This window comes from Zonotrichia leucophrys, chromosome 1 (assembly GCF_028769735.1).
Source record: "Zonotrichia leucophrys gambelii isolate GWCS_2022_RI chromosome 1, RI_Zleu_2.0, whole genome shotgun sequence".
Taxonomy (NCBI): domain Eukaryota; kingdom Metazoa; phylum Chordata; class Aves; order Passeriformes; family Passerellidae; genus Zonotrichia; species Zonotrichia leucophrys.
The window spans coordinates 37,510,170-37,526,209 of record NC_088169.1 but is presented as its reverse complement, the minus strand read 5'-3'; the positions used below and the strand labels follow the sequence as shown (position 1 = coordinate 37,526,209).

The 16,040-nt window shown below is 34.6% G+C and overlaps 1 long non-coding RNA gene across 1 annotated transcript; it reads left to right on the top strand.

The window, feature by feature from the left end:
• The first annotated feature begins 685 nt into the window (after nt 1-685).
• On the top strand, nt 686-5,917 carry LOC135449934 (uncharacterized). Its single transcript, XR_010440907.1, has 3 exons — nt 686-750; nt 4,463-4,644; nt 5,341-5,917. It is a non-coding gene; the product is annotated as an uncharacterized LOC135449934 (long non-coding RNA).
• Nucleotides 5,918-16,040: the final 10,123 nt, after the last annotated feature.

Here is a 16,040-nt window from a genome sequence, read left to right as displayed (position 1 = left end):
ATGAAATTGCTATTGACATAATAAAGCCATCTTTGCTACTGATTTTTTTCAAAGTGATGTTATACACAGCTAGTAAATAGCCAAGAGCAAACATCTGTGGTGACCCAAACAACATCTGTAACAGAAAATCAATAACACCTTCAACTTAATTTTATTTAGAACAGCAGGACATTCATTTAACAGCACTTATTTAGAGCAGAACCTTTACTGTAGAAAATATTTGGTAATGCCTATACACTGGCACACATAAATGTATGGGGAGACACATATATACAGATACCTAGTTTGTATGTAAATGTATCATACAAATCAAAAGCCTTAATAGTCAAAATAATTCAGTCATAGTCCCAAATAGACAGCTAAGCATATCCAGTTTAGTTTAGCTGATATGGAGGCATTAACTTAGCATAGTAAAAGCTTGTAGACAATGCCCTGTCATAATTTCAGGTAGGGTCAGCTCACTGACGGCCATTTAAAGTATCTGTTGTATGTAGGGGGATACAATACAAGTAAGTAAAGGTAGTATAGAAAGTAATCTCACTCCATTAAGGAGCTGCAGCTGAGCCAATTATCAAGGATGAGGAGCAGGCCTAATGTTAACAGGCCACAGCTGTAGCCAATCAGAAAAGTGTTATAAAAGAGGGGATTGGTGGGAGCTGGAGTTAGCTGGCTGCTATGAGGACAGGGAAGAGTCAATGCTTAGAGGAGATGCCCCCAAGAAACATCAAGGCAGTATGAAACTCTTGCAATGTAATGGCAATAGAACTCTTGCACTATAATAATAACAGTTGTAATGAGAGGTCTGTGTTGTAGCATAGAGGAGTGGAGCTTTCTGCAGCAAAAAATGGTAGATTTTGACATTGCAAAATGCAGTAAGTGTGATAACTTCAAAGTAATGTTAATCAAATGCAATATAAACACAGTGCAGTGTAATTCGTGCTGCCTATTAAGAGAGGTCCCTGAAAAAATGTTTCCCAAAATTTTATTTAGGAGGAATTTTAAAGGAATTCATTGTCTTACTCTAGAAGACACAGTAAGTTCACTAAAATTTGTCTGATGTATGTGATCATAGGAACAGGATGAAGGAATCTAGTGTACCGTAGGTTTAAGAATACAAACAGACCCTCAATACCTCAGGGAAAAAAAAAAAAAAGACAAGGCTTCTGCTTTTCCCTAATTCTTCCTACCAATATTTTGCAAGTGGCTTACTCCCCTAGAAACAAATTCAAAGTGAAAAAGAATATATGGGATATGAAATGGGAGGAGCATATTTACCCCATTAAGAAAAAGAAAATAAGAAAAACAATAAGCAGATGTAGTTTATTCTTCCACCTGAGATCAGTCTTCTTCTACTTTTCCTGCTTCTTAATTTTAGGACTTCTCAAGTTATCAAGAATTTTTAAGAAGTTTTGCACGTCATGTAGAAAAATGTTGTCTTCCTTCCATGTATTTTGCAATAAATGTATGATTTTCCCTAATTCAGTGTTTAATGAGCAACATCTCATATAATTTAAAGGTAGTGGGTGGTCTTCTACACAGCAGAAATGATCCACAGCTGTCCACAGGAAATTTTAATTGTCATAGCTTCATCTGATATAACGTTAATATCTTCTCAGTAGCTGGTACAGTGCTTTATTTTGTGTTCTGTACAAGAACTATGTTGACAATATGTTTATATTTGGCAGGTGCTAAGTAGTCTTTATACTAGGTCAAAGACTTTTTTATGTCTCATGTTCTGCCAGTGAGGGACAATGCCTCCCTCCTGGAAGGGAGACAGGATGGGTTACTCAAGCTAGCCAAAGGGACATCCCACACCATAGATCATGCCTAGTGTAGAAGCCGATGGAGTTACCTGGAAGGGGGGTCTGGTCGGGGTTCAGGGATGGAACCTGGTTTGGGTCAGCAGAAATTGAGCAATTGTATTATGCAAAAGTTTGTTTTGTTTGTTCTTGTTTATGCTTTTGGGATTTTATTATTATTTTTATTAATTTTAATGTTGAATAATAATAATGTTTATTTCTTTTATTAAAAAGTTTGCATATCAAACTACAATTTTACTTTTGATTCTTGTCCCCATTCCACTGTGGAGGGGTGGAGGAGAGCAGGCAGGTGGTGCTAAGTGGTGCTCCTTGCTGCTAGGTTTCCAGCTGGACTAAACCTCAACAGTGGTTAGAAAACCCCTTACAACACTAGTTGACCAACTCAAAACAAGTTTCGCCTCCCTAATAGAAATATAGCACTCTGGTCAAGTATCCTGTGAATTCCAAAAGAAATTGAGATTTTACCAGGGACAAATCTTTCAAGAAGTAGCTGTTGGATGAAAGAATTAACTGTGAGCGCCCACTTGTAGTCAGAAAAGACAAACAGTATAATGTTCTTGTGTCAAGCTAAGACTAATACTCAATCTGTGGAGTTAAATTACTTTATATTTTTTTTAAGCAGAGGAAGAACTCAAATGAGCTGTTTCCAATTATTTACCATGGATTAAGTTTTGCTATTCAAATACCATTTAGTGCTTTTCTTCACTAGATGTGTTTTTACTGAGGAACGATACTATTTATCACATGTAAGACTAATAGAATCTATACTTGTGCCAGATTAAAATTAATTGAGCTAAGAGATTCGATTTCTGGACTCATTTAATGCTGGTACCTACTTCTCCAAAATCATCTAGTACTCTATATGTGTGTGTGTATTCAAAAGGTGATTATATGCAGCTACCTGATTAAAAGTTCATTCACCTAATGATTAAAAGTGTCTGTTCATGACAGTTGTAGTGTATTAGGCTCAGAACTGAATATCACCTGCTGGTTGTAGAAGTGAAGGTCTATAATGGGAGTAATTTTATGGCAGCACTTACCAGAAACTAATACTGATCCTACATTACAGTAATTATTTTATTGTGTCAGACACCTATTTAAGCAGAAAAAATTATTTTCAGGAATTATTTTCACACTATTGACAGACAATGAAATAGAAGGTAAAAAATCAGAGTATTTTATGCAATGTAAAGTATTGTGTCTCCATAAAGGTAAGGTCAAATTAAGCACTCTTAGAGACTGTTGAGAGCCTTAAGCATCTTTTAAAGACTGTTCATTTTGTAAATTTTAAAAACCGAGAGAAAGGAAGTGACATAAAAGGGTAAAGTTAATATATTATAATATTACTCTATCACAAAATAAAACCAGTTTCAAAAAATCAGCCAAAATAGTTTAAGAATATTTGGCTTTTATAAATTTCAGGTAGAAATTGTTCGTCCATGACCACAGATTTTCCAATTCCTTTAGCAAAGATTAAGAACTTCTGTGTCTTTGGAGTTTTTTGTTTGTTTACTTTTTTCAAGTGGAGGGAATAACTTACTTTTGGTCCATTCCTACACTTACCTGCTCAAACCTCATGTATTTTGAACATATTTTAATGCCATTATTTTTAGCTGAAAAGAAAGTAAGATTTACTTAAAAGGAGAAAGGTTTCAGGATTGGATTTCAAACAAATTATATTAGGATGTAAAAAAATGGTATCTGAATTAGTATCTAAAATCCTTCTAATATAAGAAGATAAAAATATATTTTGATTGCTCTTTTTTATTCCTGAACAACAAAGATAAATTCAAAACCCTCATAAATTGTTAGCAATCTCACACTGCAAGAACACACAAAACCTAATCGATAACTGATCAATAGAAGGCTGACCTTTGCTGGAAGTCATAGAAAGATTCCCTTGCTGAAGGTTAGAACCCCTTCGTGCTGAAGGTACTTAATTACTGCTGGTAATTGAAATCTGGTCTTTACTGAAATGATGTAAAAAGAAAACAAATTGCTTTTGCTCCTTATTCGGTTTTATTTTGCCCCTTCTCCAGAACCATAAGAACAAGATTTTTTGAAGACACTTCACAACTGAGGATCATGAAATGCTGCTTCTAGGGTCTTAATCTTGATTTATTTGAACCTTCTTAAACCAGAAATATTTCTACAGAAATCAAGTGATTTGTACTAGATTAATCTAACTGACATCGAATCTGTCAAGAAAAAAATCTCTAGTTTTATTCAGTTTTGTCTGGTTTTATATGTGATTATAGTAGTTGCTTTGGTAGATATTGTCACTTTGGTAGATATGTGTCCTTTCTCTGGTGATTGGGGGTTGGTGTTCTTTATTCCTATGAGCACTCTGCATGGTCCTAGATAGCTAATTATATTAGCCTATGGAAGTTATTTTTGCACATTTCTCCAGCTGGTGATATATTCAGTTTGAGAGAAATAGGGATAATATCAAGGAAGAAGAATATAAAAGTCTTAGTAATTTCACCACTATGAGCACTTTTTCTCCCTAAATGAAGTATGTAATTATCAAACTTTGTCGATATTGTCATATGATTTAACCTTCATTGAACTAATTAGGATGAAACTTAAAATTACTTGCTGTGTAACTTGATTAAACAGCTGCAATTCTTTTCCCTTTCAAGGAGAAGCTGGGGGCAAATGTAGGCAACTGAGTTCAAAAATTATTATCAATAGCACACAAGACAGACAGCAATTAAGGAAAGGATCAGGAGTTGCAGTGACCTATATAAAACAACCTTCTGGGCAAAGTGGACAAACATATGTAGCATGGGCAATATTGTTCTATGGAAGAAAAGAGGGAAAGGTGAGATTTTACACATTTATTTTGATGTCCCATAGTTTTTACACTATTTATCCTTATAGACATACAAAAGTTTTAATTAAGAGTCTGATGACATGTGCTTACCTTTCACAGCAGTCAAGTCTAATGCACCTCACTCACCTTGTAAACAATTTTGCTCAAATTAGAACAAATTCCTCAATATGCAGTCATCTTTCGTAGTATATAAATAACTCTATTAAGTAATTTTTAGGGTCTGAACTCCCAAAAATACTTAATGAAAGCATGTGACAGAACAGTTGACACCCTTAGTCCAAGAAACATGCTGGCAGTAAGCCTGAAAATATTGACTCTCACATTAGGCTGGGCTCTTTGAACACGTGCATCCACTGTTGCTGATCAAACTTCACTACAACAGTTTTTCTGGTTTATTCTGTAGTGATGATCAGTATTCACAGACACTAAGTCAATATTTCAATGGAGATTAGAATATAAAGTGCGTTGTTTTTACTATTTAGACAGTGCTCAGCTGTGATCCATGCTTTTAAGTTTTTACTGGCTTTGAACAGTCAAGAATCAAGTGCAGCCGATTTAATTCTTGTATAAAAACTAACATTTTCAGAATACTGCCAAGGAGCAAGAAGAGGAAAGAATGACTTTAAAGAGCTAATATTTCTTAGTATATTTATTGGTCCATAGTCTCCTGATTTCACTTCACAGGAACAGCCAAGTATCTGCCTGGAGACCAACGCCTGTGTATGAGCACCTGCTTCTAGGTGAAGTCTGGAGCCCTGCAGTCACCCATCCCAGAAGATCCACAGGAGTTCATTGCTTTCTGTATGCCTTCATTGCTCCCTAGTGAAAATCAGGGCACAAAGATGTGGTAGGCAGATGGTGCATATCCAGGCTGCTGAGTGCTCCATATCCACAAACCCATTGGTTTTATTTAGAAAGTAACACATTCCCCACATCCTGCTGGCAAGCTATGCTACAGTGTTCTTTCTCTGCATAATTGACCACCACCTCTGCTAAGAATTTCCTGAAGCAGGACACTGTTACAGAGCCAGCTAGACCTACCTTCTTCTGCATGTGAAACATAGGAAAGCACACAGATAGAGCTTAAATAAAAACCAAGAAAAAACCAAACCCAAGAAGAATAAAAAAAATCTCCTCTCCCACCCAATAAAAGAGAAAAAGGCTTTAAATTCATGTGGTATTCACATACTCATAAGTAAATGAGTAAGGGAGTAATATATATCTTTCAACCAAAATTAAAGACTTTTCCTCTACAACTTCCCAATTTCAAATAGATGATAACCACAAAACTTTTAAAACTACACAAACACTTCCTATTTAAGCTTTTGTACTGTAGATGGGATGCATAAGATTCTTGTTACTACACAGAAACAGGTCAAATATATGTATATCTATTTCCCTAAAGTCACTACAATGATTTATCTTTTTAAATGTTAAACTTTCTAGTTTGCCCTTCAGACTTCATAATCATTGAAGGAAAATTACATGCCTTAGAAAAAGATCTTCAATTGCTGGTCAGTTGACCAAAAAAAAAAATGTAACTCAGGAAAGAAAAACAAGTGTAAATGATTTTTTTTTCTTACAATGAGGCATTCTGAGAAAATAGATGAACTAATTTTTTTTTTTTTTTTGGTTGCAAATCCAATCTGGAAAAAAAACCCAAAACTCAAAACCAAAAAACCTTGAGATGGAATCCTTGCTTTTTAGAAGTCTTTGGATATTAGCAGTTTTTATCAGATTAGGCTACCCAATTGTCATATATTTGTATATGGTTATCAGGAAAAAAAGTTCTATGTAAAGTATTCAATAAATTTTGTCAGGAGATACTGCAAAATTTTCTGATGTAGAATTATGACAATATGGTTTCATGACTTGACTTGTAGGCTGTACCAATTTATAAAATAAAGACTAGTCCCCTTGTTACTATTTCAACATCAAATAATTGGTTTGAAGAGAAGTGTTACTCTTGGAAAGACATTTCAGGTGGAAACACTGTTATTACTATATAAATATTTTCTAGAAATTTTTCTTTTCTTTCCCTTGAAGCTGGGGATGAAGTGTAGGGGGTTTATTTCCGTAAAATAGTCTGTAATCTCTGGACAATCGTTTTCTTTCAGATTGAGGACTTGCACTTCACACAAAATAATACGTAACCTTTTCAGACTTCCTTTCAGTAAAAATTGAATTACTTTTCAAAGCCTCTTAATGTAAATGAAATGTGCTGGATCATTCTTCCTTCTTTAATATATTAGAATGCTATATTACAGATATAAAAAGGGATTAAATTATTCCAACCAGGTACATTAGTTCTTAATCAATACAAAAGTTTAGCATTTCTCAGATTTGCAATTCCTGAAAGAAAATATTTACCCTGTGTTCTAGTTATAGATAGACAAGGACTTTGGAAATGCATTCAGTCTATGTTTTTATCTGCTGCTTGTTATTGCAAGAAAATCTGAGATTGTACCCACTAATGATTCATCTAGCATTAGAAAGTAGGAGTTGTGTCCTACTGGAACTAGAAGTATTTGATTGAATGCCTTAGAGATAGTTGTGAGAGAATGGCCATTGGCTGAACAAATATTTTAGAGGGGAAAAATTCCTGTAGGAACTTAAACTGCAGACTTTGCCTTAAAAGAAGAGTGTATATTGCAATAACATGTGCAGCCAGAAGAGTTTTATTTTTATTTGAAACACGTAGTTTTGTATACAGTCTGTGAAGAGAAGAGGTCTACAGGGGGAAAAATGTGCAATAAAAGTGCACAGTATATTAGAAATGAGACTCTGAAAACACTGTAGTGTCACATCATTCTGTCCTGCTACTGCTGAAGTAATCCTTTACAGAAAATTCAGAAAGTAGGAGAAAGTGGTGATCAAACGAAATGTCCAGCAGTCATTAGTGGAAACTGTTGGGAGGTGGTTGCTTGTGAAAAGCTGTGAGTTCATGACTAATGAGTTCAGATGGATAATTAAAGAGAATAACTTTGGAATACTGATTTGAAAATAAGGTAATGGAAAGCTGACATTCTTCATACATGGACAGGAATGAGAGGAACAGTAGCTAGGTGAAAAATTGGTAGGATATTTTGTGATGTGGAAATTATGGGGAGTGGGAAGGTCACTAGATACAACAGGAATGAAGGAAAAAGAAGTTTGTAAGAGAATCGGAATGAAAAGAGCTGCTAAAAGGATGAATCTGGATGATAACACTGGGAAAAATAAATAGCAGGACAAAAATGGAATAAAAGAAAGCGACAAAATATGGCTGGAGTGGAGTAGGAGAAGATAAATTAACATTTGGTATGTGCAGAAGAGGATATATGCTTCAGTGTTAAAGTCAAATCAATTAAATTAATTAATCTACATAATGCAGATATAATAACATAGAAATAATTTTGGAATACCATTTTAGTGCAGTAGGTGTTGTTAAGCATTTTAGAAAAAGTGTAAAATTTCTCCTTCAAAAAACTATGAACATGAAACCAATTCTTCAAGTGTAAGTAAATTAACACTGTTAATTTAATATATAAATTGTAAAAAGAGGATCAGAAAAGGAAAATTCTCTTTTATTGTTATGTTACATCTTTTTTTCAAAAACTGTTAAGCTTAGACAGAAATAGCTTCAGAAGTGTTTTTATAATTAAGAATAATTAAATACTTCTAGTTTGGAAAACTCTGTAATTCACCTAATTATTTAAAAATACTAATAGAACGGAGAAAATATTTGGAAAACACTCATGAACTTATTGACATCAACCACAACCACCCACACCACTTGCATTTCTCTCAAAGAACCTCTCTCTCTTTCTAAGTCTCTCATACTTTCTAAACAGAAAAAAATTCTTTCAGCATATTTGGTCTTGAAAATTTGAATTTGGATACTTTGGAACTGGAAAATTTGTTTGTATGTATGTATAATTTGTGACAGAAATTAGATATCTTTACAGGACATAGTCTTAAGCTACTAATGGGGAGGTTTAAGTTGGATATCAGGAAGGATTTCTTTACAGAAAGGGTGATTAGACATTGGAATGGGCTGCCAAGGAACATGGTGGAGTTACCATCCCTGGAGGTGATTAAGAAAAGTCTTGGCACTCAGTGCTCTGATCTAGTTGACATGGTGATGTTCAGTCATTAACCTGATGATCTCAGGGGTCTTTTCCAGCCTAATTGATCCTGTAATTCTGTGATCTCTACCTTATATCAAGTAAGGTGGCAAATTAAATAAGGAATATGGGAAAAAAAGTTGCAAAAATAATTTTAAAATAATGCAATTAAGGAAGAAAAGGTAGAGCAGCATCAGGAAATAATAGCATCTGTGAACTTTTAAGTTACAGCTTTTTCTCTAAAAGAAGAAATTGAAAGAGAAAACCACAAGGGGCCATCTTCAATCACATTTTCTTTTCTCCCTACTATCACTAAATCTACTTCTAAACCAATTTAGCCTAATGAAAGCATTTTTCTTGTGTGGACAAGGTACACACTTTAATTTACCTTGTTCCCACAGTAATTGTAGCATTTGTTGAGGACTCCCAAATAGCTTTTAAGCCCCTTCTTATTTTTCTAACTTCTGTCAATTATCACAGTTGCTTACCAGTAGAACAACTTCTTTTTGGTAGTGTCTTTCCACAAAACTTAGTGGTCAACTGAGAAGTTTATTTCTATCCTTAAAGAGAGCTTAGTCAAATCTCCTTTGATAGATGTGACTGCTTTTTTGTATCACCTCCTATGGCCTCTATTTCTGTCACCTTTCTGTGGGGTCTTGACTGGAACACCTGGCTGAGGAGTGGAGCAATTCTAATCTCTTTGTAGGTAAGAATCATCTGTAAGGGTTCATTCAGCTCAGGTTCAAACTTATCAATTTTCTCTGAGATTCAAACGTATAAATTTTCTACAAAAGGATCTTAAGTCAATTTGGCTTCTGTCTCAAGCTCAAGTTGGGGGAAATTAATCTGGTTCAATTTTTCAAGAGCTGTGTAGATTTTTAGGCAGCAAGGAAGGAGCCACAGCACAGCAACAGAAATTTTATGCTGCCCTTTGCTGCATCCAGGTAGCTGAATGTTCCTCTAATGATTGATGTGCTGTTTCCTTTAGGAACAGAAAGTTGAGGATGGGATGCTGTGCTTTTGACTTTTCTAGTACATGGCCCAGCAAGGCTTTTTTTCTGTTTTGAGGGCGGCCTTGCTGGAAGGAGTTTACAGAAGCTGCTGCCTTCTACCTAGACCTTTACATCTTTGACACCTTTCCTAGTCTGGTGTTCAAGATTATGCATCTTCTTAAAAGAAAGCTGAAGTGGTTCACTGTTTCATAGAACTCCTATCAATCCCACGATAACAAGTCACGCTTCCATTTCACTACGCAAGTGAAGCTCACCGTCTTCCTTTAAATAAGTATCCCTTTAAAAAAAATTGTTTACAGTGCTATACACTTCTCTGCTCTCAGAGGACTCCTGCTTTCTTTCCTCAGAAATTACATTTTCTGTAACATGTTTCATAGCAGCTATCTCTATGCCCTTATTCTGGGAGAAGTTCCACAGCAAAAAGAGCAAGGCTTTAAAAAACTCTATGTGATCTATACATGGTGCTAGCATATTGAATTAACCACAACAACAAACAAAAACCCAAAGCAAACCCACACAAACCTCACCAAAACAAAATGCTATCACAATCAATAATTTCTTACAGATGTTCCTAAACATGGATTTATTAATTTATATCTAATCAGTTAAATAAATGACATTGTATTAGTGTGAGCTGCTTTGTAATTTTCTACACTTTTCTATCTTCTCTTAACTACCAGTTAGGGTGTGGAATAAAAGCAACAGCTTCTGCAAATTTGTGCCATGTGTCCCATTTTTACAAAAAGCATGAAAAAGACTTTTGCTGAAATGCCCACCTTGCCTCATAGCGGCAACACCCAAATAATAAACTAAAAATTCTAAAACATTATCAGCTTTTGCTTGTAGCTGCTAGAGAGCTGCTGGAGATCTTGCATATAGGTAGGTTAAAAGATACGGCCTAGGGGATTTCTTTGGTATTAGATATTGCAAGTCCTTAGAAAGTTTTAGCTCCAAGTAAACAATACCACAATTTCTCATTGCTATGATATTACAGCTTTCAACCTCTGATCTTGCCTCTAGCCAAATAAAGCATGATATTTGTTTAGTTAACACAGTAAAGAACAGGGTGGTCCTTGCATCTGCTTTTGTTTCTCTAAGTCCATTTGGAAATAAAAATAAATTAATGTCTTGAGGATTCATACTTTTTTTCCAATTTTGGTTGTTCATTTGTTTATTAAAAGGAAGATTTGAAAAAAAAAGATTATTTTTTTAAGTGGTAGAGACATCCACTGAGAAAGAATTAAAATGACTATAAAAATTTTGTTGTTGATGGTGCTGATTTTCCTTTAAAGTTTAGCTCTTTTTCTGAAGAGCTATAAAGCACAGAGATACAGGATGCTGGTTTGATACAGCACAGCATCCTCATATTTCCTCAGGTACATAAATTAATGAATTTTTTTAATATACTTTATGCAGCTTGTGAATGCTTCCAAAGAGACACATTTCACGTCTTTTACATCTTTTTCAGAATAAAACTTCATGCCAATGCCAAAGAAAAGCAGACAAATTGGGAAATTTTATCTCAGCTCCACCTTTCAAAGCTTTATACAACTCTACACCAAAGTCACTCTTTTAACAAAAGTCAGTGAAATACAAATCAATTATGTTTTAAAGAAGTCAGAAAACTAAATAATTCTCTGTGAACAACAGCAATATCATAATTTACCATAAACAGCACCAAAATGGTCCAGTTCTGTTATGTAAAGACATTCTGATCATGCAGAGAGATCAAGTAGAGAGACACAGCACACTCCAGTCACACTGTCCTTTTTGCTAAAAAGTCATTGTGCCCTATGCACCTGCAAAAACGATTATTCTTTATGCACTTAACAGTATCAACACTGATAGATATTTGGAGATGGTTTTGATCAACCACAGGATAAAACAGTGTTTCCTATGTCTGTGCTTAAAGAGTGTCTGTGCTCAGCACACTCTGTGATGTTTATCTGAACAAGTCACAGAAATAGACAAATAAGGAGATAAACCTTCTCAATCTTATTTGTGAGATAAACTTTCTTACTAAAAAGTGAAATTTTTACTAAACATCTAAAGAGCAGCTTGAAAAATTAGATATAATCCAGACTGCATCATTCCAGACAGCTGAGAATAGCATCACAAGATACTACTTCAGTAACTATAATAATGATAATAATGGGAAAAACCCCCAACCCTAACCTCAAAGATACATTTGAGTAATTTCTGATGTTCACGAGTAATTAAATTAATATTGTGGCATTATATTCGCCTTTGTAATTGGAACTCAGACCAGTTTGGACTCTACCTAGGCAGAACAATAAAAAATTCTACAATTTGTCATGAGTGTGTCTGCAAGGATAAGCCTTGCCTTATCAGTTGTAGATATCAGCAATGCAGACTGCTACCCCAAAGCTTTCCATTCTAGACTCCCTTCATAATCAATACAAATGAATAAGCTGTTCTAGTGCGTGATGCAGGGTTAACAAAGAGAAAAAACTATAAATAATACATAAAGTACCTATTCTAACCTGACTTTGTTAGTTCTTTCCCCAAAAGCCTTGACACCCTGAGGATGAAGTGAAGACTGCTATTTTTTTCAGTCACACAGATTTTTTCTACAGTATGGATAGGATCACATTACGATTGTAACTACACTTTCTAAGTGATCATCTGACATGTTCAAAGCTAATATGATTCAGTTTATCCAGAGAGCATGATTTTTTTTTTTTTCCTGGCAAAACCATGTGTTAACCAGGTTGGCCTGTCAACACCTAGTATGCTAAAGGACTGGTTTTGTTCCAAAGCATTCTGGTATAACCTGGGCAGCTTTCCCAAGCTGCCAGGTGGAAGAGATGGAGAAATGTGGGTGTTAGAAGACTATAAGCCAAATCGTGTCAACTGTTTCTTGCTGTATTTTTTTAACTGGAGGAACTCTAAAATTTAAATGGAACTTTCTTGATTTAAAAATAAATAAATGGATGTTGAACACCTTATTTCCCTTTCAGAAAGTGTACGTGGAAAAATTCAAATCTAGCAAACTTCCTGCTGTGGTAAGGGAACAGATGATACGGTTTCTGGTAATGAAATAATTTTTGTTTGGGGTTTTCGTTTAGTGCTTTTAAAATTATGAATGGACTAATTCTGGTGTAGCTCCTGCCTCCATCTAATTCTCAGTCATTAAATTACAAAGACATCAGTTCTAGCTCATTTATATTACTTTCCTATCTGGTCTTCAAAATGGAAAAGATTGTCATAGATACACTTTTTTGCTTGCTTTATTTGTGCAATGTTCCAATCATCTTAAAATCTGAGCAAAGACTGGTGGATATTTTAGGGGGATATGCATAAAAATTATCAGCCCCTTTGGAATTCCAATTAACTCCCTACATCACTTATCTACAGCTGTGTTAAATTTCTGGATTGATTCTACTAATTTTGTAATTTTGTCTTCATTTAAAAAAATCTTTTAACTGCCATGCAACTTTTTACTATTAATCAACAAAGTGAGAGATCTAGAGCACACAGATAAATGGAATTTAATATGCTAATAATCTCATTAATCTCACATTTCACTGCAGTTCTAAATTTTTAAAAAATATATTTCTGTAAAAATAATATGAAGAAAATAAGTAAAAATAAAACACAAGGTGAGATTAAGCAGTGCAATATAACTATAAGAAATCCATTCTCTGGTGCCTAGATGAAGAACTGAAATAGACAGTTAAAGGAGGAATAGCTGAAATTATAATCCACTTAATAATAATATTATATTTACTGTCCTGAATATAATAATGAAATCCTATGCAGTGAGTTTTCATCTGAGTCTAGGCCTCTTATTAAATCTTGTTATGCTTACTGAGGCACACACCTTCTCACCTGTAATCCTTCTTTATAATATAGTCAGAGAAGAAAATTAAAAAAAAAAAAAAAAAACACCCAACCCAAATCACCAACATCACACAAAAGAAAGTTTTTGCAGTACCTATGTTAATGATGAAGCATATTCTGACTGAATACAAAGACTCAAATATTAATAAACATTCTTCTGTGAAGACTACATCACAATTGATTAGCATTGGAAATAAACCTTGGAGTTAATGACATGGGTATAATGGATAGGCAATTTCATTGTCATCCATGACAGCTTCATTTGGCAGAGCACCTAAATAGTTGAGGATGTATCTTTGAACCTTGCTAATGTTGGTTTAAAATCTCTGCAAAGTAAAGGGGACTGCATTCTAACACATTCTAAACTTCAGAGATTATTTGGGACATCTCTCTTTTGGTATCCTGCATGGAGCCAGGAGTTGGAGCCAGTGATCCTGATTGGGTCCCTTCCAACTCAGCACATTCTGTGGTGTTTCTATGATTCTATGATTTTGTGAGCATTCCCAGCACACTTCTGATTACAGTCAAATCAGTTAGTTCAAACAACCCTCAATAATGTCATTTAGTTCATTTCACTTTTTTGGAAAATAAGATGTATTTTTTCCAGGTATCAAAACTTTACCTGCTTGGTAAACTAATATCTGGAGATCAAGCTACCAGGACAAAGTAAGAAGATCTTTTCAGTACAATATTTTAAACCATACCTTTTTCTTAATACATAGTGTAATGTGTGATGGTTTGATGCATGAAATGTGGAGCTGCTGATTAACACTGAGATTAATTAAAGCTGACCATATAGAGATGACTCTAGCAAATTCAGTTATTATACATATATTTTAAAATGTTTTAAAAATTTCTTTATTTAATCTTATCATTCTTGGTATGAATAATTATCCATATTTTATATAATATTACTAATTAATTTTCTAATTTAAAGCCTACTGAGGTCCAGGAACATGAGTCCCTTGACTGGAAATATTTCACATTAAGTCTAAGAATATTTGCACTTTTAAAGATTTGCAGATCTCAAAAGGAGGTCTTAACACAAATATAATGAGCATCTTTAGCTCCTAATTTCTAGGGTAACATTAATTATAGCTATAGAAACCATATAACAGTATAATCCATATTAGTTAAATCTTGGTTTAGTACAAAGAGGTATAATCCATTTATAGTAATACAATAACTGCTTATTCACACTTTTATGAGTGTATCTAATGAAATGCTTTAAACCTTTTTTATGCAAATAGGACTTTTATATATTGATCAAATTTACTGCTTTTTGCCTTTCTTACAATTGCATGAGCAAACTGCAGTTTGTGCAGAATCTCCATAAATGTGCACATACCTGATTAGTAGAGTGAAATGATGAGTATACATATCTGTAGTTATTGCAAATTATTTATGTTTTATTGTTTTAATTATAAGGAGCAGTCTTTGCAGGGAATGCAATACAATGTTTCTATGTAGAGCAGAATTAAAAGAATTAATGTACTTTTAAATTAGACTCCAAATTAAAAGATATTTATCTGGCATTAATTTTAGGTATCACTTAGGGGAACTGAGATGTATTTTAAATGCAGAGTAAACCAGAAAGTAGAAGTTACATTTCACTGTTAACCGACTGTTACATGACAAGTAAACAAGTTTAATCGTGTTATTCACCTCATTGACTTTAATGATTCAATAATGGATGTAATAGGCACCTCAGGACCAGATGGCTTAGGGAAAAAAGTCCCCATGAACTACCACTTTTTCATCTCAAGTATCTGATAAATATGTTAACTCCCTGCACTGCGATGACAGCCGGAATTTCTCACCAGCTGGCCAGTTGCTCTGCACAGTGGGTGATATCATCCTCAACTGAATGTTGAATTCTCAGCTCTGTAGTAAGGTCAGGACTTCAGGGTTTTTCTTAAAAAACACATTTTTTTATTGATTTCACATAAACATTACAATCATTGACAAAAGGATGAGGGGGAAAGGTCTTAGGAAGGGGCAGATCAAGAGTTGAGGCTGGATTCAACACGAGCCATACTTGTAGCCCTGCTCATCACCCCCATGCATTAGCAATGTGGGTTGAATCTGCAAAAAGAATGTGGGGCTACAGCCACATCTCATCAAGTTGTTTTACTACCCCAACCTTTTGCTCAGTATTTTGCTACCTCAAGCAGAGCCTGCATATGATTATGACTGGCAGACATTTCAGCCGTGAAAACACCGTTTATTTCTAGCTGTCATCTGTGCTGCTGCTGTTGCTGAAAAAAAAAATTTAAAAAGGGGCTCAGAAGGATTTCACTCCCCTCTTTACCCAGAAATGTCAACAAAATGGACACATTGATTATCTCCAGCCTGTATCAGCCAACACTGTTCAGATCTGAAGAGCAGTATATACAGCCTA